The 26122-nt window shown below is 39.1% G+C and overlaps 1 long non-coding RNA gene across 1 annotated transcript in view; it reads left to right on the top strand.

Annotated features, from left to right (window-relative positions):
* Positions 1–23958, top strand: part of LOC135363770 (uncharacterized) — a 73377-nt gene extending 49419 nt beyond the window's left edge. Inside the window, exon 3 of the long non-coding RNA XR_010409830.1 lies at positions 23940–23958. This is a non-coding gene — a long non-coding RNA (uncharacterized LOC135363770). The remainder of the gene's footprint in view (positions 1–23939) is intronic.
* The last annotated feature ends 2164 nt before the right edge of the window (positions 23959–26122 follow it).

The following is a 26122-nucleotide window of genomic DNA, read 5'->3' on the forward strand; positions in this document are numbered from 1 at the left end:
AGATAATATCAGTTCAGTGTGGAAAAGTGGTAGAGGGAACACAGGAGAAGAGTACTTCACTAAAGGCTTCCTGGTCAATCCTGAACTGAATCTTGAAGGCTCAGTATGAGTAAGCCAGGCAAATGGGCAGGGGGTAAAGATGGAAAAAGAAGGCCAAGGGAGAAGCATGGGCAGGAGGTAAAGATGGAAAAAGAAAGCCAAGGGAGAAGCATGGCAAAGCCCAGTGCTGAGATCTACACATTTTGTTGCTGCAAGGAAAAGTACAAGGAAAAGAATGGCAGGCAATGAGGCTGGAAAGGTAGACAGGGACCCAAATCAAAGGGGCTGATTCATTCAACAAATATTCATTGAAGACCTGCTTTGTATCAGAGACTATTTGAAGCCAAGTTCTGGGAACAGAGATGAACACATTACTTGTCCTCATAGAGTCCCATATCCATTAAGGGATACAGAAACATAAACAGGCAACTCTACAAAATTGTGAGATACTATAGTAGACTAAAAACAAAATGCTTTTGACACGTAAGAGGGGTACATATCCAATGTTGGTGTTGGGAAAACCTTCCTCAGATATTCCCAAGAGTTAACAAAGGGTCAAAATCAAAAGGCAGAGTTTGTAACTCTCATTTGAAAGAGAGTTGGGCAACTGTCCTCGGTGGCAAGATTGTGAAGAACAAAAGGGTACACCCCAAAAAGCATTTCACTTAATTTTCACTTAGAAATGTAACATATAAAAATTGTATTGCCTATTAATTCCTCTGGTATTTTGGATGTTTCAATTTCTCTGTGATAGACTATAGAATGAGAAAGGGATCTAGTATCTAATAGACAGTTGAGACTCTTGAAATAAAGTTTGTTTTAGGTATTGTCTCTTTATTTTCACCAAAATTGCTCTATGACTAATGATTATGTTTGAAAATTAAGCCACTAAGTTCTCTCATTTGTATATTGTTTCAACCAATTTTCAGTGAGGGCTTTTTTTGAATTTGAACTTTATGAGGGCAGAAACCATATCTTTCATCTCTTTTTCCCCAAGCATGGAATCCAGCATACAAAGAAGTTCAAATATTTGTCAAAAAAAAAAAAAAAAGAATGAATGAGTGAAAGAATGCCAGGCAGATACTAGATGTTACAAATATAAGTTCAATATGATGGCTTCCATTGTCAAGCTCATGGTCTAACCAGAGCATCAGAGATACACTATCCATCTAATATAAAGTTGCATTTTCCAGAGTGTGTCTTATGGAACTATATCTAGTCTTGAGACATGATTTATGAAAAGGTAAGTTCTAGGGTCAATTAAATATGTGGAAAGTCATGTGTAACATATCTCTTCTTTTATGGGTTTGCAATTCACACTAGGATATTAAAACACCTGTGATAAAGAAACCTGTTTAGCCTACCATTTACCAAACTAATTTGATCTGTTCTTTTTGCATAGCATCCATTAACATGCCACAGAGCTAATGTTCTAAAGAGTACATTTTGGGCATTTCTGATAAAATGTGATAAACACTTTTCTATACTCTTCAGAGATATAAATATAATGGTAACTGTTTTTATGAGTGCAACATATATTTAGCATATAAAATGCAATCAAAGTAATTCACCATAGTAACAAATCAAAAAGAAAAACCATGTAATCATCTCACTATATGCAGATTAAGTATTTGACAAAATTCAACACATTTTCATGATAAAACCCCTTGGCAAACTAGAAAAAGAAAAGAACTTCTTTAACCTGATAAAAAGCATCTATGGAAAACCTATAGCTAACATCATACTTAATGATGAAATACCAAATGCTGATCTTGGTAATCATTTTACGATGTATATACTTATGAAATCATCACATTTTACCCTTCAGATATATACAATTATATTTTTCAATTATTCTTCAATATATCTTGGGGAAAAAAGACTAAGTGCTTTCCACTAAGATTAGGAAGAAGACAAAGATGTCTGATCTCATCACTTCTATTCATCATTGCACTAAAGGTTCTAGCTAGTCAATAAGGAAAGTAAAAGAAAGAAAAGGTATCCAAAATGGAAGGAAGAAGTAAAAATATTCACAGATGCCATGAACCTCTATGTCAAAAATCTGATGGAACCTACAAAAAAAAAAAACTACTAGAATTAATAAATGACTTTAGCAAGATTGTAGGATGTGAAATCAATATATAAAAATCAATTATATTTCTATATACTAGCAATAAAAAAATCAGAAATTGAAATTAAAAAATTGCTTATAATGATATCAAAATATAAAATACAGAAGGATAAATCTGACAAAGATGTGCAACTTATAGAACATTGCTGAGAGAAATTAGCAAAGATGGTAAATGGAGAGATATACTACTCTCATATATTAAATAGTCAATATTTTAAAGATATCAATTCTCGGAGCACCTGGGTGGCTCAGTCGGTTAAGCGTTTGCCTTTGGCTCTGGTCATGATCTCAGGGTCCTGGAATCGAGCCCTGCATCAGGCTCCCTGCTCAGTGGGGAGTCTGCTTTTCCCTCTTTCTCATTCTCTATCTCTCTCTCAAATAAATAAAAGAAATTGAAAAAATAAAGATCTCAGTTCTCCCCAGTTTGATCTATAGATTTGAGGCAATCTCAATCAAAATATCAGAATTTTTTGAAGAAATTGACAAGTTGATTCTAAAATTCAAAAAGAAATATAAAAGACCAAGAATAGCAACCTCCCTCCCCCACAAGAACTTGGTAAAATAGCAACAAACTCAGAGGACTTATAATACCCAATTGCAAGACAACATGGTATTGACATAAAGATATTTGAATAGATCAATGAAACAGAGTATAGAATACAGAAATAGGCTGACATACATAGTCAATTGACCTTTGACAAAGATGCAAAGGTAGTTCAAAGGAGAAACAAGTCTTTTCAACAAATGGAGTTCTGGGATAACTGGAAACCCATATGCAAACAATCTACTTTATTTTATTATGTATGTATGTATGTATATATGTATTTAGGGAAAGAGAGAGAGAAGGGGCAGAGGGAGAAGGAGAAGGAGAGAGAGACCCCCAAGCAGGCTTCACTTCCGGCATGGAGCCTGATGTGGACCTCGATCTCACAACCCTGAGATCATGATCTGAGCCAAAATCAAGAGTTGGACTCTTAACTGACTGAGCCATCCAGGCGCCCCCAAACAATCTACTTTAATCCGTACTTCACACCACATACAAAAATATATTTGAAAAGGACCATAGGCCTAAGTGTAACAACCTAAAAATGAAATTTCTAGAGAAACACATGGAAGAAAATCTTTGTGATCTTGAGTTAGGCAAAGGCTTCCTACATACAACACCAAAAGGAAAATATGATGAATGAGATTTCATCAGAATTAAGAATTTCTGCTCTTTGAAAGACACTGCTGAGAAAATTAAAAGATAAGCCACAGGCTGCTAGAAAATATTCACAAATCAGAAATCTGAAAAGACTAAAATCCAGAATGTATAAGAGTATCTCAAAGTTCAGGGGTGCCTGGGTGGCTCAGTCGTTAAGCATCTGCCTTCGGCTCAGGTCATGATCCCGGGGACCTTGGATCGAGCCCCACATCAGACTCCCTGCTTGACAGGAAGCCTGCTTCTCCCTCTCCCACTCCCCCTGCTTGTATTCCTGCTCTTGCTATCTCTCTCTCTCTGTCAAATAAATAAATAAAATCTTAAAAAAAAAGAGTATCTCAAAGTTCAATAGTAAGAAAACTCAATTTTTTAAGTGACTTAAAGGTGTGAACAGATACTTCATCAGAGAAAATATGTGGATGAGAAATACGTGGATGATAAAAGATGCCCAACATAATTTTTCACTAGGGTAACATAAATTAAAACCACAATGACATACCACTACATTCTTTTTAGAATGGCAAAAATTAAAAAGTCGATCATACCAAGTGTTGTGAGGTTTTAGAGTGACTGGAAACTCTCAGACACTACTGATAGGAACTCTTACCCACCACATTGGAAAACAGTTTGACAGTTTCTTAAAAAGTCCATCTAGTTCAGAGAGATGGAGTCAACATACTTTTTCCTATTCCTTTCACTAAGTGCAGCTAAAACCTCTGGACATTACATATAAAACAAACATAATAACACTCTGAAAGGTAGAGGGAAAACAGACTGGCTAGGAATCTTGGACCTGATAAGGTGGTGAATTCCCTCGGTTGTTTGTTTTTTCCTACATATACCCCATTGGATGCTGAAGAAGGTTGTAACCCAGAAATGCCAATAGGGGCAGACCAAAAAAAAAAAAAAAAAAAGCCTCAAGAAAGGCCTGATCTAACCAAAGAACAGGAGAGGGATACCTGGCAAGACAAAAAAAAAAAAAAAAAATTTACATGATAACTGCTCTATTGCCCAAACACCACAGTAGGGTCTACCCTGCCCATGCCAAGGAAAGGAAGACTGTGTGGGAAACCTAACTTTACTCTTGCCAGGCTGTAGTGAAATAGCCAATGCCCTTGCTAAGGTGGGGTGTCAGAAGGCCAAATATGGAGCTGGGACTTTCATCTCTGCTGGGTAGTAAGGAGGTCCTCTCTTCCTTGGCAATATCAGTGGAGACCCCTTAGGGAGTCTGACTTCCTCACAGTAACAAGATACCCTCTCCCTCTTCACTAGAGTGACATCCAGAGGAAGTCTAGGGAAAAGTTAGGACTTTCACCATAGCCCAGGTGCTAATGGGGTACCTCCTTGGTGTCAGTAGAGGCCACAGTGGAGAGCTGAAACTACTACCCCACCAAGCAGTCATAAAACCGAGTGTGGTACCTGGACTTCTACCTTCATCTGCTGGTAATGAGGCATTACCCTCTTACCTTCCCCTGCTGGATTAGTGTCAGAGGAAGTCATCTGAAACAGAATATTTAAATAAGATCCAGGGTCTCCTGGTACCCCAAATATTCATATTTCAATGGAAAATCACTTGTCATATCAAGAACCAGGAAGATCTCAAATTGAATGAAAAAAACACCACCTCAGTAGTTGCCAACTTTGAGATGAAATTGAGATGTTAGAATTACCTGGCAAGGAGTTTAAAGTATGCATTGTGAAGACACTTCAATGAGCAATTGAAACAAATGAAAACGTAGCATCTTTCTGAAGAATTAGAGAGGCTCAGCAAAGAAATAGAAGATAGAAGGCAGAACCACATGGAAAATTTAGAACTAAAAAATACAATAAACCGAATCAAAATGCCCGTGGAGGAACTCGACAGCAAGCTAGAGGGGACAGAGGAATCAAGAAACCTGAATATAGGGCGCCTGGGTGGCTCAGTCGTTAAGCGTCTGCTTCGGCTCAGGTCATGATCCCAGGGTCCTGGGATCGAGTCCCACATCGGGCTCCCTGCTCGGCAGGAAGCCTGCTTTTCCCTCTCCCACTCCCCCTGCTTGTGTTCCTGCTCTCGCTATCTCTCTCTCTGTCAAATAAATAAATAAAAATCTTCAATAAAAAAAAAAAAAGAAACCTGAATATAGAATAGTAGATGTCACCCAAACTGAACAACAGAGAGAGAATAGACTGAAATAAAAGGAGCTTTAGGAACCTATAGGATTATAACAGAGGATCTAACATTCATGTCATTGGTATCTCAGAGGGAGAAGAGAAACAGGATGGGCTGAAAAAGTACCCAAAGAAATAGGGGTTGAAAACATCCCAAATTTAGCAAAAGATAAAAACCTACAGATTCAAGAATCTTAGTGAATTCCAAACAGGATAAATTCCAGGACATCCATACTAAGATGTGGTAGGGTCAAACTGCTGAAAACTCAAGAGAAAACAAAAACAATCCTGTGCTGTCTGGTGGATTATAGGACTATGAGAGAATTTTGATTATTTGTCTTACCCAAAAGGAAAAATGTAAAAGCATTATGCTTTGAGAACCTTTACATAAATCTCCAGATTCTCTCTTTCCAGGCTTCTGCTCTGGTTTACAGGCATGTGATAGACACTGATCAGTGTTAATCATGACAAATAAAACTGTTCATCACAGGTGAGCACTTGCTCAGAAGTAGAGGTCTGTCTAAATGAGCACATTCAAAAAGTCTTTTTTAATAATCTGTGCTTACTGGGGAAGGGATCAAAGACTTGGAACAGAACTGAGCCTATTGTATTACATAACCCAATGCATATGAAATATCTTCCAAAACAGACCTTCTTCCTGGTAGTAATTGTTGGCATCATATTTCAGGCCACATGAATTTCTACTATTGAAATATGAGCCATAAAAGCAGGCTTTTAAAAAATAAAGTGATACCACTATGGTATACATGCTGAAGGCCATAATTACTGGTTGCTTAACACTTATTGTGTAGGTAGAAACTGCTTTAAAAAGAGTATCATTAGGGCGCCTGGGTGGCTCAGTCGTTAAGCGTCTGCCTTCGGCTCAGGTCATGATCCCGGGGTCCTGGGATCGAGCCCCGCATCGGGCTCCCTGCTCGGCGGGAAGCCTGCTTCTCCCTTACCCACTCCCTCTGCTTGTGTTCCTTCTCTCACTGTGTCTCTCTCTGTCAAATAAATAAAATCTTAAAAAAAAAAAAAAGTATCATTAGAAATGTTGATTCTTTTTTTTTTTCCTTATCCCACCTCTGATATTGACAACAATCAGATAATTTAATTCCTTGGGGAAAATTCTTGTTCTGTTACATGTTTTGGCTTTATCCATATGAAAAAGTCAAAAAGACTTTCCCTTCCTGAGGCTTTGGCTGGATTGCTTCAACTCTGAGAAGATGCTTAATCACGAATGGCTGTATCCAAATCCCATAGTTAATTCTGTGATTTTGCTGTGAGCAAAGGTGGGATTTTGTGGAACAGCCATGTTCCCTTTTTGCCCTTGAAAATGCTTCCAGGTTTTACCTCATTTACCTATAAAACATGGACTATGTCCGTGACCTCCCATGCTTTATAGCTTGTGATGATAATAATAATACCATGTATTTTACATAGAGCATTATACATACATAGATATTTATTGTCTCCATACCCTTTAAAGCAGAGATTTTGCAATTTGCCCCAAGTAACACATTAAGTCAATGGCAGTGCCAAAATACAAGCTAGGATTCCTTCAATTTCTCTGTTTTGCTCTTACTGCAACCCTAATTTTGAAGACATTGCAAATAGGAATAAAGGAGAAAAAATGTGGTAGCTCATTGGACTGAGGTAACAATGTTTTTCTAGTGACAAAGAAACCTCTAGTGAGGAATAAACACAAGGTCCTGCCCATTCTCCAGCTTCATCTCATGCATTCTCTCCAATTGCTTTCTCTACTCTAACCTCACTGGTCTTCTTTCCATACCTGCACCAGATCAAGCTCCTTCCCACTGCAGGACTTTCAAACAAGCTATTGGCTTCATGTGGATGCCCCTTTACTCCCTCAGGCTCCCTCACCTGACCTTTCAGGGTTTTGTTGACATGTCTCTAGTTCCCATCTAAGTAAGACCCATGTCTCATTTAACTCAAGTTTTCCCCAAAGCAGAGCCAGAGACAAAGGCTATTGTCTAAGTGTATAGCAGGAGTGAGAACAGGGGAGTGAGAGAGAGAGGAAGGGTGAGCCAACACAAGGATACATTACTGAATTGACCACAGCTATGGGAAGCTGGTTGCTTGAGCACCCTGGACTTTCTGGGAATGTTATGAAATGCATTTGGCCATCTATCCATTGGTTCCTGTGGGGCATTGGTTGAAAGAGGTTTGGCCGGCAGCTCAATGCTATATGAGGTTTAAAGGTCTCTAAACAATACTCTATTTTTAATATAGTGCAATCTTGAACAGATGAGTCTGCTGATTCCTGGGATCTCCTATACCTTTGGGCCTCTCAGCCAGAACTAAAGCTCTAGCAAGTGGGTAGAACCAAGATCCACAAGTTCCACGATCCTTATAATTACCATACCTCATGTTGGTCCAGTGTTAAGCCTACCACATGAGCCAGTGGGTCATCTTCCATCTGCATGTCATCCCAATTGCCAAAAGTCATAGTCTTAGTAACTGTGATGCTCCTGCCTGTCAGTTTGTCAACACACTACCAGCAGCAGGGTGCTTGTTGCCATCTAATTGGTGAGTTGATTGAGCTCCAAGTCCACATTCTTATCCTTGGATCTCCCCCAACCAAAGCACAGTCTCGGATAAAGACTTTTATATGAATAAGGAGCAATGGAGTACTGATGAATGTTTAACAATCAGCTCTCCAGAAAAAACGTATGTGTGCATACATACATGTGCAAAAGTTTATTACACATTTTTATGGACATAAATAATGTACAGCAATCCCCCCTTATCTGTGGTTTTACTTTCCACAGTTTCAGTTACCTGCAGTCAACCATGGATGGAAGTAAACAATCCTCTTTCTGACTTATTGTCAGAGGGTTGGTAGTAGCCTAATGGTCCATCACAGTGCCCATGTCATTCACCTCACTTCCTCTCATCACGTGGACATTTTATTGTCTCCCATCATCACAAGAAGAAGGATGAGTACAGTACAATAAGATAGCTTGAGAGAGACCACAGTCTCATAACTTTTATGACAGTATATTGTTATAATTGTTCTATTTTATTATTGTTGTTTACTCTCTTACTCTGCCTAATTTATAAATTAAACTTTATCATAGGTATATATGTATAGGAAAAAACAGTATATGTAGAGTTCAGTAATATCTGCAGTTTCCGCATCCAGTGGGAGTCTTGGAGCATAGCCCCTGCAGATAAGGGAGGACTATTGTATAGGACAAAATTTCCAAATTATAATAAAATGTACAGTGCTCTTTCTGGTAAATTCCATATAGCTTATTGATTTTCACAGAATATTTTCACTGATTTTTGCTGAAGTTTTATATCCATAAGCAACCTATGTTTGTGATTGACAAGAAAGTACAGTTGCAATATGAATGTTGTTTATTTATACTAATAAGTAAAATGAAAGGGAAACTGGGAAGGTGTGTGTCAGTTTCATTCATTCATAAATTATGTGAATGACTTTTTTGCCGAATAGAATAATAGTTTAGAACACAGGGCGCCTGGGTGGCTCAGATGGTTAGGCGTCTGCCTTTGGCTCAGGTCATGATCCCAGGGTCCTGGAATCGAGTTCCCGCATCAGGCTCCCTGCTCCTTGGGGAGCCTGCTTCTCCCTCTGCCTCTGCCTCTCTCTCTGTGTGTCTCTCATGAATAAATAAATAAAATCTTTAAAAAGTTTAGAACACAGTTTTATGTGCCATTCACAATGTCATTGCTAGAGACATGACACACTTCTAAGTTTAATTTACATTATTAATATTTTCTCCATCATTTCCCGAAGTCTAGACAATCAACAAAACAATCAAATCCTAATTTGTAGCATTTGCCTGTTTCTGTGATATAGATACTTCCGCTGTGGCTAATATCGAGCTACTAACATGATGTCACTGAATGTGCACTTGGGAATAGATGCAATGTTACACAGCATTACATAGTATTTCCACCAAACAGATACGATAATAAATGTCAATAACCTCAAGACACAGATAATAATAAGATGGAGTAAAATAATTAGGAATCTTGAATATTTATTACCTTTGTTTTAAAACATAATTAAATTTTAAGTTTGTATAATTTAATTTTAAATAATGCCTGTGTTTACCACCAACCGGCAAAATTCCTGAGGTTTAACAATTGGCTCTTGCCTGGATGAGCCAGTCAGTGCAGCACCTCGCTGGGGTGGGGGAGTGAATCATGAAATCAGGGGGAGACAATACAAGGACACACTACTGAGTTGACCATTGCTATAAATGACTGGGTGCCCACTCTCACAGGACTTTCTGAGAACCCTTTGAAATGCGTCTCAAATGCTTCCTGCCACCAGACTTCAGAACGAGGGAAGCGTTTACTCGGTGGCTCCCCACATGGCATTAATTCTCCCATGGTCCCGGGTGCACATGTGTGAGTGTTCAGTGGATTCTCGAAGTCATACCACACCATGAAGCCAAGAGAAGCTCCAGGGCAGGAGCCCAGACACCGCAACCTGGGCCTGGGCCTGGTAGAGGTGCCAGGGGATTGCACTTGCAGGGAACTGGCTGAAGCCTGCTCTGGAGATAATTACCACAGCAGTCACTGGAATAGAAGTGAGACCGGATGGATTTGCAGTGGCAAGAGGCAGTACTTGATTAAATCCTCTTCCTCCTGTCTCACAGCACACGGTTCCTTCCTTTTGGTTTTTCATGGCATTCATTTATGTCTGTATCTTTTTTTACGGCCATTACACCACTTGGCTGCAAATTCTCTGATGTCAGAACTATGTCTCTTTGCCCCCTGCCGTCCCCAGTGCCTGGCACTTGCACTTTTCCCCTTATAGGCGATGAATGCCTTTGTTGTAAAATAAATACAGAAATAGGAGATGACAGGCACTCTTCAATCATTGTCTAACCTCTCCCTCCCCTGCTCGCACAATTACCTTCCACCTTGATAAACAATAGCAAAATAATCAAGTGTTTGTATGTAGTAAACAATACTAAAGTTGGAGGTGATGGAAAGAGGCAGCCACATCTTTTTCCTCCTCCCTGCCCATTTTTGGGGTTTCCTACCATCAGGATCCTCTCATTAGTGGGAGAGCAATGAATCTTTCTTCCCAGAGTTGGTTCTTTCTCCACTCCACTGTTCCATACCCAGAGCCACCAACATGCTCTGCCCAACAGCGGTCCATTTGCTTCCTGTCCCTCTCTCTAGAAGCACAGGAACCTTGCCAGGAGGATTGAAATGACCTTCTTTTCATTTTCTTCTCTCTTTCACCAGCCTGCTCATAGAAATGAGCGACATAGTGATTTATTTCCCCACTAATGTGAATTATGATACTTCCCCCAGTGAAAAATTTTCCAGAAAGAAAAAGTGCCTATGGTTAGTTTGGGTTTTAATTGTCAAAATTTCCCATCTTCATCACAAACACCTAATGTTTGGGAAACTACTCAACACACAGCAGAAACCAATATTCATTCTGTTTCCTTTTGCCGGTGGTTCTCAAACCTCAGCCATTCCCTTGCAATTTTCACATTTTTGACATATTTAGATGCCACCAGAGCTATTACTTATTTCAGAGTTTCTTTAAATCATGTCACTTTTTTATTTAAATAAGATTATTTAAGTGATTAATTATGTATGCCTACCATAAATAGAACTTTTCGAATCACCTGTCATAACTAGAAAGTAACCATAAAACATATTGTTATGGACAGAATGCTTGTGTCCCCCCCCCCCCCCCAAATTCATTTGTTGAAGTTCTAAGCCCCATTGTGATGATCCTTGGAGGTGGGGCCTTTGGGAGGTAATTGGATTTAGATTAGGTCATGAAAGTGGAGCCCCTATTATGGGACTAGTGTTCTTAGAAGAAAAGGAATAAACCAGAGCTACTACTCTCTTGCTCACTAGAGCGCTCCCACTTGCTCTCTCTCTCTCCGACCCTCCCATACGAGGAATCATCTAGAAGGGAACTTTCTGCAAGCTAGGAAGAAGGCCCTGAACTGAATCTGCCAGCACCTTCATTTCGGACTTTCCAGCCTCCAGGACTGTGAGAAATTAATGCCTGTTGTTTAAGCCATCCTGTCTATGGTATTTTGTTATAGCAGCCTGATCAGACTAAAACACATACATATAACTGAAAAGAGTTCATTAATTAAGTACCATCTTGATAAATACCTGATAAATGCCTTAAATGTGATGCCTGTTCTCTCATTGTTTAAAAAAAAAAAAAGTAGATTAACAAGTGTTAGAATAAGTTTTTTAACAAGAGGAGAGAGATTTATCCCCTGATGTCAGAATGATTAAAATAGAATTTAAAAGGGAGTGAATTCCTCACAATGGCTGTCTATGCTTTGTAAAATTATATTTGGTACTCCCCCAAATTGTCTTATGCATATGTCCCAGACTTGGGGAAACCCCGGTCTACATTCTTGCCATCCATAGGGGTAGACATTTGAGGAGGCACTGCTCAGTTTTTGCATATTGGTGCTCATTTGCAAGAGAACACAACTTTGTGTTTTAATCTCCTGCTTTCTTTAATGTCCATGAACCTATTGTTTGATTATCTCAGTTTTCGTGTTGGAAAGTTCCTGTGGTAAACCACAAAGAGTTCTGGGATAGGAGGGTGGGAAGGGGGTCCTGGCTTTCTTTCAGGCTGTGTAACCTGGGCAGATCCCTGATTTCCCTAGCTTCAGTTGCTCTGCCTATAAATGAAGTGTCACAATCAGTGGGAGAAATGAGGCAAAATGACGTGTAGTGGATGTAGAGATTGGGCCAACCCCATGTTCTGCCTGATATATGTCAAAGCCTTTATTTAAAATTGTTACATATAACCATGGGAAAGTGCCTTGTTGTGAAAACCACCTATCATTAGTTTTGTAGCAGAAAAACTGCTAAGAATACTGAACCCAATCATTATTCCCAAACTGTGACGGCATAGTTCTGTGAATTGAATTGAGGTGGTACACATGTACAAACTTATCTGTAATTGTAATAGTTCTGCCTCAGTTTTTACAATTGCCATCCTAATTATGGAATAGAGGAAGTTTCTATTTAAAATTAACGCATTTAAGCGGTGTCTGGCTGGCTCAGTTGGTAGGGCCTGCAGCTCTTGATCTTGGGACTGTGAGTTCAAGCCCCATGTTGGGTGCAGAGATTACTTAAAAAAAAATCTTAACAAAAATAAATAAATAAAATTAAGGCATTTTAGTAAAATAGGTGAGTCAGTTTATTTTTTAAAAAGATTTATTTGGGTGCTTGGGTGGCTCAGTTGGTTAAGCAGCTGCCTTCGGCTCAGGTCATGATCTCAGAGTCCTGGGATCGAGCCCCGAGTGGGGCTCTCTGCTCAGCAGGGAGTCTGCTTCTCCTTCTTCCTCTGTGCTCTCTCTCTCTCTCTTTCTCTCAAATAAGTAAATAAGAGGGAGAGCATGAGCAGGGGGAGGGGCAGAGGGAGAGAGAAAGACAATCCGAAGCAGGATTCCTGCTGAGCGCGGAGCCCGACGTGGGGCTTCATCCCATGACCCTGAGATCGTGACCTGAGCCAAAACCAAGAGTCGAACGCTTAACCAACTAGGCCACCAAGGTGCCCCAACAGGTGAGTCAGTTTAAAAAAAACCACTACACTGATAAACGAGGCATAACATATGAATATCACCAAATCTGTGAGATGGAACTCAGGTGGCTGAAGCTTAGGAAACACCAACTCGATCTTTAAGATAGCTCTGGTCTAAAGCAGTAAAATTCTGTGCCATAGTTTCCCCAAAAGTATTAGAGTAATTAAGAGGCTCAATTGTTTTCTAAAGATGCTGTGAAAAATAATTAAAGAATAAGGTTGCAAAGGCAGGAGTTTCATGGGAACTCTGTACTTTCTGCTCATTCTGCTGTGAACCTAAAACTACTCTTTCAAATAAAATCTATTTTAAAAGAAACAAACGAACAAAAAAACCAAGCAAACCCAAAAACCAAAAAAATGAATGGTAAAGCATTTCAAACAGAAAACTTAGTAACAACTCTGCTGCTGCAATTTTATGAATAACCCTTTGTTATATCAAGAGGATATGTGTTTTGACCCCTAAATATGCCATCTTAATGACTCGGTTTTTTTTAGAAGCTTTTTTTTTTTTAAAAAGGTTTTATTAATTTATTTGACAGAGAGAGACAGTGAGAGAAGGAATACAAGCAGGGGCAGAGGGAGAGGGAAAAGCAGGCTCTCCGGTGAGCGGGGAGCCTGATGCGGGGCTTGATCCCAGGACGCTGGGATCATGACCTGAGCCGAAGGCAGACGCTTAACGACTGTGCCACCCAGGCGCCCCTTAATGATTTGTTCTTTATTGTACAATTGGAAAACTCATTCCTCTGACGCTACATTGGTAAGTAATTTATTGAGAGATTGTATTCAGTACTAAACTATTGTCTTGTGTGCTTTATACAAATCTATTCCCGTCATTGTGGCTTATGTTAGATTTTGAACCTTAAGGTGAAGAAGACCAAGCTAAGTTGCCCTTGTCTGCGCAGAACACAATATTCTGGTGTAAATTATGATTGCAGTAACATTGTAGTATTGTTGAGGAATGATTGTGAACCTCGAGCAGGAATATATCACAGTGGTTAAACATAGAATTTTATCCAGAAGCTGCACCGGTGGCAAATCATAAACCTGATGTGCGGTCATTCAACATGTCTATTTCGAGCCAGGGTACAGCTTTAGCCTTTTTTTCTAGACAGAGCTGTGCTCTTGGTTTGATATTCTGCTGGTATCATGAAAGTCTTAATGATTTTGTCTTTGAAATTGTGTCTCGTAAGCAATGTCCCGTGGGACAGTGGGGCACGCCCGCGAGCGGAGGAGACATGCACAACACATGTATCCACTGTTCCTTCGCCCTGCGTTTGCATATGGCACTCCCACTGCCCAGGGAGCACAGCATTCTGGCGGACCCACAGTGAGACTCAGAGCAAGCAGAAGGTGTTACATCCAGGACTAGTAAGCGGCGGGCTTGACAGCCGCAAGAGGCCACGCCTTCCGTTCGAACCACAGTTTGTTTCAAATGCAGAAAGAAGGTGATGGCGTTCTAACACGAAAACCAAGGAACCCTAGCACATCCTCTCGCACTTGCATTCGTATTACTTCCCTGTCTTAGCCAGCCACTTACACTGTGACGACACAGAAGGAGGGGGGAAGATAAGGCAGCCCAGAGATCTTTTCCTTTCCGCAATTCCTTACTGGACAGTAAGGCACAGTAGAATGTTGGCCGAATGTGCCCATATCATGAAGTCAAACAGAAACAGTTGAGTTAACTTGGTGCACCTTTTCTAGGATTTTGGTAAGAACCAAATGCTTATGCATGTAGGAGCCATGAGATAAGAACTGTGTCATTTCAGTGATTCCGGGTATGAGTTAATGCTCTTAGGGTTAAAGGTGGCATTGAAAAAATACAAGTCATAAAATTCATGCTAATAATGAAGAAAACGTTTTTACTTAGAAGAACATTAAATAGCAAATAAAAAACATCACAAGTCAAAAGAGAGACCAAAGAAAGGAAAAACTTTTCTATTTTAGTACCTTTAACACCACTCTTTTTCCTGTTTTTTGAACAAAGGTTTCCACAAATGATGTCTGCTTCCCTCTTTGCAGAGAATAGTATATAAATGCAGTCTTGGCTAAATGTAGAAAGATAAGTGTAGTTTCTAAAGGTAATTTTCAGCCCAGGGTGCCTGGGTGGCTCAGTCAGTTAAGGCTCCAGCTCTTGGTTTTGGCTCAGGTTTTGGCTCAGTGGTGGGATCGAGCCCACATTCGCCTCTGTACCCAGTGGGGAGCCTGCTTCAGATCCGCTCTCCCTCTCCCTCCTGCTCTCACTCTCTCTCTCTCAAATAAATAAAATCTTTAAAGATATATACTTTTCAGCCCAGATATTCCTTAATTCCATGTACCTTAGGTAATTCTCGGGGATCCTTGAAGAAGCTGCTAGGCCTGCACTGCTGAATGAGACATTAGAGGCCTTCCCTGAGCATTTCTGCCTCAAGAGAAAGTTAATCACTACCCCTCTGTGTTACTACTGTGTCTCAATTTTACTGTTGTACTTAGGACAAGGTGTTATAACTAATATGTTTATAGATGTGTCTCCCGTGTTCGGTTTTGGACTTCTTGAGGAGAAAGACTTAATTTACTTATCTCTATAATCCCAGAAACCTGGCTCAGAATAGATACTCAATAACTGTTAATAAATCATTCAAATTATTTTTTAATAACTTATGTATAGAATAGATTCAGGAGTGTCTCTAGAGTTGATTATTTCAACCCTGAAATACCTGTCCATTTGTGCCAGAACAATTCTGGTCAGGTATAATACTAAAGAAGCTGTTGCGCTTGGGATTTGGATTCTAGTGTCTCCAAGACCACTCAGAGGAGAGTGGAATAGAAAAGCAAGAGCTTGTAGATTGTGGTTCTACCCATTTGCTAGAGCTTTAGATATGGCTCAGGGGCCCAAAGGTCAAGGAGATCCTAGTGCCCGGCAGCCTCATCTGTTTTCAAGCCTGCCCTATATAACAAAACAGAGCGTTGGTTAGAGATTTTTAAATCCCATGCAACATTGAGTTGCGAGTCAAACCTATTTCAAGCAAATGCCTTACATTTAGAATAGATGCTCATTTATCAAAGATTCGTTAGCTTTGTCAGAAACTTAGGCAAATCATGCACATAGTGTGACCTGCATGGGAAAATGCAAATGGAACTGGAGACGAAGATAGCTCAGAGCAATCCAAGGGCTGTGGAGAATAGTCAGGTGGCCTCACATTTTAGGGTTTTGGGACTTATAGTTGGCAACAGTCAAGAAGGCATTTTCTGAAAGGCTTGTCACCACATAGATGATATGCTTCCTGTTAGCCTCAACCCATGATGGCAGAAATAAGAGCTGAGTGAGCTCTCAGTGAAAAGGGAAGGGAAGTGGTGGGATTAGGCAGACCCTCAGATCCACATCTGAGGTAATATAGATAAAGTGAGAAAATTACATTACAATCCAAGTTACCCAGTTAAAAAACCAAATCATTATGCCTGAGTCATTTTTGGCTTGACACACAGAAATAATTAACTCATTCTTCCATCTGTATATAGTAGAAAAGGGAGATCCTAATATTTTGCAGAGAGCTCTCTCTGATTTCTTCATGTACCTGTTTTCATGAGGCACGAATCATAACACCTTCTTGGAATCCTGTAAACAGTGGTACATATGAGCAGTAGCTCTTCTATCTCTCCCTCTTTTTCTTGTTTCCTTCCATCTCATGTCCTTAACCCAAATATATTTAGATAGATGCAATAAGCCAGGTTCATTTTTGTGAAGTAATTGTGTATATTCCTTTATGACAAAATATCTGGTTCTGACCATCATAAAAAGGAATGGCATTGGACTTGATAAATAATAAAACATCCATTGCAGCAACAATAACTTTTATTCTCAATGCTCCTTTCAAAGTAAAGGCCTTGGGCATACTAATAGGCTCAAGTCAAGCAAAGCCAAGAGAGTTCCATTGATGTAGCAGATAATTTGCCCCTGGCAAAATCCCAGGCCTGAGACCAGTGTTGACTTGGCAAGCCAACCTATATTTTTCAAGGGCTCATTAACTGTAAGTCTTTTAAAAATTGCTTGCTTAGTGTATCTTATCTCATAACCTCCAGGTATAGTCTTAAAGGCACAGCATGAGAAATGGTAGCCAATGGTAGCCATTGTTAATGGTAACACTTGGATCATCTTAATACACAGTCTTAGTGTGTGTGTGTGTTGTATGTGGGAGGAAAGGTGCAGGGGAAGAGAGAGAGCCAGTCACCATCCCACTGTTCACAAATGGACCAGCTGTCTTCAGAACAGCAGTACAACAAGGAGAAACCACCAGACTTGCTCTCAGGAGACTTGGGTTCTAGTTCTACCTCTGTCACAGGATGTCAGGAAGCCTGTCAAGACCTGCCGCTTCTCTGGAACTCTGACGTAATGAAGAGTTTGAATAAAATGATGTTTGAGTTTCCACCAGCATCTAATATTCTAATAACTAATGCTAAAATTATCAGAGAGACTTAGAATTCTCTTCTTTCCTTCCCGAGTTCATCCCACTCCAATAGGAGGTTCAAATTTGCATAAGGGGGCTTCCTTTATCATTATTCCTCCTGCCTGTGCTTGTTCTTGCACCCCAAACTGAGTCTTCTGATTTCTCATATATGCAGACTGGATTATAATATACTGTGTTTCTGAGCCAAGAAGCTCTTTGCTGAAGCCTCTCTTCCCCAGTTCAGCCAGGCCAAGTGGAGTATGATGTACTTCTAGGTACCCAAACGTGGTGCCCAGTGCTAAGCGCTGGGCACTGTCACTGAGCTCCAAGCTGCAAGTGCCTGGCATCCTCAGCTTCTGATAATAGGCCTCTGAGTTCCTTCTCCTGACTACCAAAAGAAATTTCAAAAATTTAAGGAGAAATAGAGAAGAAACCATAAACCGTAATCCCACTACCCAGGCAACCACCCTTTTGGTATATAGCTATAGTATAGATATATACTATACTATAGATATTATGCAGAGAGCTCTCTGATTTCTTCTTGTAGATTGTGGTTCTACCCATTTGCTAGAGCTTTTTGGTATATATCTATAGTAAACTGTTACAGCAAGGCCCCCAAATGTGTTCATACCTCCCTGTAGGCATTGACTCGGGGCTTGGCCAATGGGACAGTAGCAAATGCATCACAAACAGAGACTTGGAAAATGCTTATGATTGTGCTTGCCCTCTCTTGCTGCCCTCAGAAGGTACTGCCACCTTGTAAATAAGCCTATGCTAACCTTCTTTTTTTTAAAGATTGTATTTATTTATTTGACAGAGAGAGATAGAGAGTACACGTAGGCAGAGAGGCCGGCAGAGGGAGAGGGAGAAGCAGGCTCTCCACTGAGCAGGGAGCCCGGTGCGGGACTCGATCCCAGGACCCTGGGCTCATGACCTGAGCCGAAGGCAGCCGCTTAACTGACTGAGCCACCCAGGCGCCCCAGCCTATGCTAACCTTCTGAATGATAAGGGACATGTGCCTAGTTGCCCCTGTCACATCAGCCGACACTCAGCAAGTCTCCAGTAGCAGAGCTGCCTAGTTAGTAGCCCCTGAACGCAGACCCCTAAAAGGTGGACCCAATCATGACCAGCAGAATAACCACCACTAAGCCCAGGCCAGAGCACAAACCCACTGAATCTCAAGCTAAATAAATGGTTGTTATCTAAACCAAGACGTTTTGTAGTCTGTTATGCAGCAAAAGCTAACATACAGTAATTCTTTAGTCTTTTCCTATATAATAAAGTCAAGATTATACCATATATACTATTCTATAAGCAGCTTCTTTCACATGATATTTTCCCAAATCTTTAATATTATTTTCCTTCTCATGTAAGTTCCATCAGGGTGAAGAATTATATATATCTCTTTTGTTCAATGCCGTATTTCTAGCACATAGAACATTGCCGCAAACGTAGTCAGAACTCAGTAAACATTTGTTGAATGGATGCTAGAGGACATGATTTTTTTTGGATGGCTGAATAGTGTTATACAGAGTTACCACCTTTGCCCCATTCTGAGTTCTTGCTTCTCTAAAGGTTTGGCATCTCAGTTTTCCACTAGAACTGGAATTCGGATGAGTTCTTCCTGTCGTCTAGAAACTGGGTGGATCTCTGGCCCTAAATCATGGCCAGGAGGAGGGTTTAGTTAAGCAACCTTTACAATTCTGTTCAAATAGCATGTCCTATGAGGGCTTACGTGTGCCTTATCAGGGTTTACATATTGTGTTAGAGAGATCTCTAGCATGGCCAGTGCAACATGCCACAGTGTTTCATTTATGAGTCTATTTCTTCTACTGCTTCATGAACTTCTGAGGATAAGGGTTCAGGTCCCAGACTGCTGGGACGTAATAAGCACTCGATCAGTGCCCGTGGGATAAATGAACAGGTTAACTTGCACATTGCACTTCCTCTGACAGTAGCACACACATAATTTCACTCTTCTTAAATAAGAAATGCACTTTTATTATGAACAATTAATACATTAAGGATTATAATAACATTGTGAGAAAGCAGATTTATGATCTAAAAAAACCTTAAGTAGGAAATACCACCCAGAAGGACATTTCTTAAATGGTTTTAATTCCATTTGCATCTTTTTAAAGGCATGAGGAAATGAAACTAGGAAAGTGGGAAACAGAAGCAGGACATAGAAAGGGAGCCTAATGCTCCAGTTTGCAGTTTGCAATGATCCATTCTGTGCCATAGACAGGGAGACAATATCAGTTTACATATTGGTTTAAACGCAAGTAAAACATAGAGGTTAAAGCCTGAACTTAGGCTAATGGCAAATAAAGAAGGGATATTAGGTCTGCATTGATTAGAATTCTTTTTGGGATTCTTCATTGAAGAGAAAACGCTGTGCTTTTGTAAAAACTGCCATTCTGTGAAAAACTACCTAAGAATAGGACTCGGCCAAGGAATGTTAAGACCCGCATTATTCACGCACACATACACATGTGAAATTCCAACACATTACTCTGATTGCTGTAATAAACTTAAAAGACTTTGGTTTAGATAAGAGGGGACTTTGTTATAGTAAGTGCAAACTCTTATTAATGTGTTGCAGTTCTCTCCTTTTAAAGGATATTGGTTTAAGTTCGGACTTCAGCTGATATATTATTCACACACGTGAACATTTTAACATACTCACCATATCTAAGTCTCTGCCAACAACATTGCTGGTCATTCTTCAACTATCAGAGGGCAGAGACAACATCTTTGAAACTCTCTCAGGCCACAGAAGCACCATTTACTAAAAGTCAGCTCTGGTAGGTCTTTGGTTCCAGCATAAAAACATTTTTATTGTATTTTATTTATTTCAGTTACTCTTTGACATACTCAGTTCAAGTAAATTGGTAATTCTACTTAAGAAATAATAAATTATATGGGTCCAGGAAACAGGAAACAAGAAAGGAAAGGAGTAGAAAAAGATTTTCGTTGTGATAAAGAGGTGAGTACGATCTTTCAATTTTTTATTCAGAAATAAGCATTGGTTAGAGTGCTATTAGTACCCAGATACCAGCATTTGATCTTAGAGATTTTGATGCTGATTTCTAACTTTGTGCTCATTTTTACAAAACAACAGAACACAAAATTTTCCTTTTGCTCACTTGTAAAAAAAAATTTGTCACTCAGGTTTAATATTTATTAATATTTGGTATTGTTTGCTTCAGATTTTTTTTTTACATTTTTAAAAGATTGCAGTATAGTTGATACACAATGTTACATTAGTTTCAGGTGTACAATATAGTGATTCAATAAGTCTATGCATTATGCTGTAGCTACCGTCTGTCACCACGCAACACAATACAATTGACTGCATCCCCCCATGCTGTACCTTTTATCGCTGTGACTCATCTATTCCATAACTGGAAGCCTGTATCTCTTACTTCCCTTCACCCATTCTGCCCATCCCTCTATCTCCCTCCCCTCTGGCAACCATCAGCCTGTTCTTTGTACTTATGGGTCTGTTTCTGCTTTTTGTTTGTTTGTTCATAGTGTAGAAGAGTTCCTTTTTCTCTACATCATTGTCAATACTTGTTCTTTCTTGTTTTTTGATGCTAGCCTTTTTGACAGGTGTAAGTTAATACCTCACTGTGGTTTTGATTTGCATTTCCCTGATGAATATTGATGTTGAGCATCTTTTCATGTGTCTGTTAGCCATTTGCATGTCTTCTTTGGAATTTTTAATTGGATTGTTTGGTTTTATGGTGTTGAGTTGTATAAGTTCTTTATATATTTTGGATACTAATCCCTTATCAGATATATCATTTGCAAATATCTTCTCTTATTCAGTGGCTTGCCTTTGCATTTTGTTGATGGTTTCCTTTGCTATACAAAAGATTTTTATTTTGGTGTAGTCTCAGTAGTTTATTTTTGCTTTTGTTTCCTTTGCCTGAGGAAACATATCTAGAAAAAATGTTCCTAAAGTTGATATCAAAGAAATTATTGCCTATGTTTTCTTCCAGGAGTTTTATGCTTTCAGGTCTCATGTTTAGGTCTTTAATCCATTTTGAGTTTACTTTTGTGTATAGTGAAAGAAAGTGGTCCAGTTTCATCCTTTTGTATGTAGCTGTCCAGTTTTCCCAACAGCATTTGTTGAGGAGACTGTCTTTTCCCCAGTGTATACTCTTGCCTTCTTTGTCATAGATTAATTGACCATATAAGTGTGGGTGTATTTCTGGGTTCTCTATTCTGTTCCATTTGATCTATGTATCTACTTTTGTGCCAGTACTATACTATTTTGACTGTTACAGGTTTGTAGTATATCTTGAAATCTGGGGTTGTGATACCTCCAGCTTTGCTCTTCCTCAAGATTGCTTTGGTTATTTGGGGTCTTTTGTGGTTCCATACAAATTTTAGTATTATTGGTTCTAATTCTGTGAAAAATGCTGTTGGTATTTTAATAGGGCTTGCGTTGAATCTGTAGATTACTTTGGGTAGTAAGGACATTTTAATGATATTAATTCTTTTGATTAATTTCCATTTGTGTCATCTTCAATTTCTTTCATCAATGTGTATAGTTTTTAGAATACATGTCTTTCACCTCCTTGGTTAAGTTTATTTCTAGGTATTTTATTCCTTTTGACACAATTATAAATGGAACTGTTTTCTTAATTTCTCTTTCTGCTAATTCATTGTTAGTGTATATAAATGCAACAGATTTCTGGGTATTAATTTTGTATTTTGCAAAACTTTACTGAATTCATTTATCACTGCTAATAGTTTTTTTTTTTTTTTTTTTGGTGGAGCCTTTAGGGCTTTCTATGTGTATTATTATGTCATCTGAAATAGTGACAGTTTAACTTCTCCTTATCAATTTAGGTGACTTTTATTTCTTTTTGTTGTCCGACTGCTGTGCTTCAAGTACTGTGTTGAATAAAAGTGGTGAGAGTGGACATCCTTGTCTTGTTCCTGACCCTACGGGAAAAACTCTCAGTTTTTCACCATTGCGTACATTCGCTGTGGGTTTGTTATAAATGGCCTTTATTGTTTTGAGGTATGCTTCTTCTAAACCCACTTTATTGAGAATTTTTGTCATGAACAAATATTGAATTTTGACAAATGTTTTTTCTATATCTATTGAGATGATTATATGATTTTTATCCTTCATTTTGTTAATGCAGTATATCACATTGATTTGTGAATACTAAACCGTCCTTGCAACCTCAGAATAAAATCCACTCGATTGTGGTGAATGATCCTTTTAGTGTACTGTTGAATATGGCTTGTTAACATTTTGTTGGATATTTTTACATCTTTGTTCATCAGGGTTATTGGCTTATAATTTTCTTTTTTTGTATTGTCTTTGCCGGCTTTGGTATCAGGGTAATGCTGGTCTCATGGAATGTATTTGGAAGCTTCCCTTCCTCTTCTATTTTTTGGAATCGTTTGAAGAAAATAGGTGTTAACTCTTCTTTAAATGTTTGATAGAATTCACCTGTGAATCCGTTGGTCCTGGACATTTTTTTCAAGAATTTGTTGATTACCAATTTAATTTAATTACTAGTAATTGGTCTGTTCAGATTTTCTATTTCTTTCTGATTCAGTTTGGGAAGATTATGTTTCTAAAAATTTATTCACTGCTTCTAGGTTGTGCAATTTGTTGGCATATAATTTTTCATACTAGTCTCTCATAATATTTTTTAATTTTTTTTTAAAGATTTTATTTATTTATTTGAGAGAGAGAGACTGAGAGAGAGAGCACATGAGAGGGGGGAGGGTCAGAGGGAGAAGCAGACTCCCCACTGAGCAGGGAGCCCGATGTGGACTCGATCCAGGGACTCCAGGATCATGACCTGAGCCGAAGGCAGTCGCTTAACCAACTGAGCCACCCAGGCGCCCTTTTAATTTTTTTTTTAAAGATTTTATTTATTTGAGAGAGGGAGAGAGAGAGAGGGAGAGCACAAGCAGGGAGAGGGGCAGAGAGAGAGGGAGAAGCAGGCTCCCTGATGAGCAGGAAGCCTGATGTGGGGCTCAATCCCAGGACTCTGGGATCATGACCTGAGTTGAAGGCAAACGCTTAACTGAAGGAGTCACCCAGGTGCCCCATCTTTTTTATTTCTGTAGTGTTGGTTGTTATTTCTCTTTCATTTCTGCTTTTATTTGTGACCTCTCTCTTTTTTTCCCTGATGAGTCTGGGTAAAGGTCTATCAATTTTGTTTATTCTTTCAAAGAACCAGCTCTTCATTTTATTGATGTCTTCTATTAATTTTTACTCTATTTCATTTATTTCTGCTCTGATCTTTATGATTTCCTTTCTTCTACTAACCATGAATTTTGTTTTTTTTTTTCTTTTTTTTCCCTCATTCCTTTTAGGTGTAAGATCGGATTGTTTATTTGAGTTTTTCTTTTTTCTATTTTTTTTTTTTTAAGTAATGCAGGGCTTGAACTCACGACCCTGAGATCAAGAACTGAGCTGAGATCAAGAGTCAGATGTTTAGCTGACTGAGCCACCCAAGTGTCCTGGGTTTTTCTTATTTCTTGAGGTAAGCTTGTATTGCTATAAATTTCCCTCTTAGAACTGTTTTCACTGTATCCCAAAGATTTTGGACTGTGTTTCATTTTCATCTATCTTCATGTTGTTGTTTATTTCCTCTTTGAGTTCTTCATTAATCCATTGGTTGTTTAGTAGCATGTTGTTTAGTCTCCACATGTTTGTGTTTTTTCTACTTTTTTTTGGTGTGTGACTGATTTCTAGTCATATCATTGTACTCAGAAAAGATGCATGGTATGATTTCAATCCTCTTAAATTTATTGAGAAATGTTTTTTGGACTAACATGTGATCTGTTTTGAAGAGTGTTCCATGTGAACTTGAAAAGAATGTGTATTCTGTTGTTTTGGGGATGAATGTGATAGATAGATAGATAGATAGATAGATAGATAGATAGATAGATAATCTGTTAAGTCCATCTGGTCTAATGTGTTGCTCAAAGACATGGTTTCCTTATTGATTTCTGCCTGGTGATCTATCCACTGATATAAGTGGAGAGGTAATGTTTCCTACTATTATTGTTTTACTGTCAATTTCTCCTTATTAATATTTGCTTTTTATATTTAGATGCTCCAATTTGGGATGCATAAATATTTACAATTGTTATATCCTCTTGGTGGATTGATCCTTTTATCAATATGTAATGCCCTTCTTTGTCTCTTGTTACAGTGTTTGTTCTAAAGTCTATTTGTCTAATACAAGTACTGCTAACCTGGCTTTTTTTTTTTTTTTTTTAACTTCCATTCACATGGAATATCTTTTCTCATCCTCACACTTTCCAGTGTGTCTTTGGACAAAGTGTCCAAAGACACTTTGTCTTTGGGTCTGAAGTGAATCTCTTGTAGGCAGCTTATAGATGGGTCTTGCTTTTTATCCAGTCCACCACCCTATATCTTTTGATTGGAGTATTTAGACCATTTAGATTTAAAGTAATTATTGATACAGATGTACTTATTGACATTTTGTTAATTGTTTTCTGGTTGTTTTTGTAGTTTTCTGTTCCTTTCTTCTTCTCTTTCTTTCCTTGTGAATGATAACTTTCTGGAGTGCTATGCTTGGCTTCCTTTTTCTTTATTTTTCATGTATCTATTAAAGGTCTTGGGTTTGTGATTACCATGAGGTTAATATATGACATTCTGAGTATATAGCATTTTATATTAAGTTGATGGTCACTTAAGTTTGAACACATTTAAAAAAAATTTTTAAAAAGGTTTTTAAAAAGAGAGCAAGCAAGAGAGAGAGCACGAGCTGGGGGGAGAGGCAGAGGGAGAAGCAGCCACCCCGCTGAGCAGGGAACCCAATGTGGGGCTCCATCCCTGGATCCCAGGATCATGACCTGAGCTGAAGGCAGATGCTTAACCTACTGAGCTACCCAGGTGCCCCAGTTTGAATACATTCTAAAATAACTTCTGCTTTACTCTCCCTTCCATGTTTTATGTATATATTGTCATGTTTTGCATCTTTTTATTCATATTTTTTAACTTCTTTTTTTTTTTGAGAGAGAGAAAGAGTAGGAGATGGGGAGGGCAGAGGGACAGGGAGGGAGAGAGAATCTTAAGTAGGCTCCATACCCCATGCAGAGCCCAACCCCAGGGGTCTTGATTTCACGACCCTGAGATCGTGACCTGAGCTGAAAGCAAGAGTCGGAGGCTTAACCAACTGAGCCACACAGGCACCCGTATTTCTTTTTTTGTACTTCTAATTACAGCCTTTTCTTTTTCACTTAAAAAAGTCCTTTTACCATTTCTTGTAAAGCCAGTTTAGTGGTGAAGAACTCCTTTAACATTTGTTTGGGAAACTCTTTTTTTTTTTAAGATTTATTATTTATTTTGAGAGAGAGAGCACAAGTGTGGGGGTGGGGGAGGAGCAGAGGAAGAGGGAGAAGCAGACCCCTTGCTGAGCAGGGAGCCCACCATAGGGCTCAATCCCAGGACCCTGAGATCATGACCTGAGCGGCAGGCTTAACCAACTGAGCCACCCAGGTGCCCCTGTTTGGGAAACTCTTTATCTCTCCTTCAATTCTGAATGATAACCTTGCCCAGTAGAATATTCTTGGTTGTGGGT

Source organism: Mirounga angustirostris, unplaced genomic scaffold, assembly GCF_029215605.1.
Source record: "Mirounga angustirostris isolate CCGP_5_RB_7025 unplaced genomic scaffold, mMirAng1.0.hap1 SCAF_3, whole genome shotgun sequence".
NCBI classification, from domain to species: Eukaryota; Metazoa; Chordata; class Mammalia; order Carnivora; family Phocidae; genus Mirounga; species Mirounga angustirostris.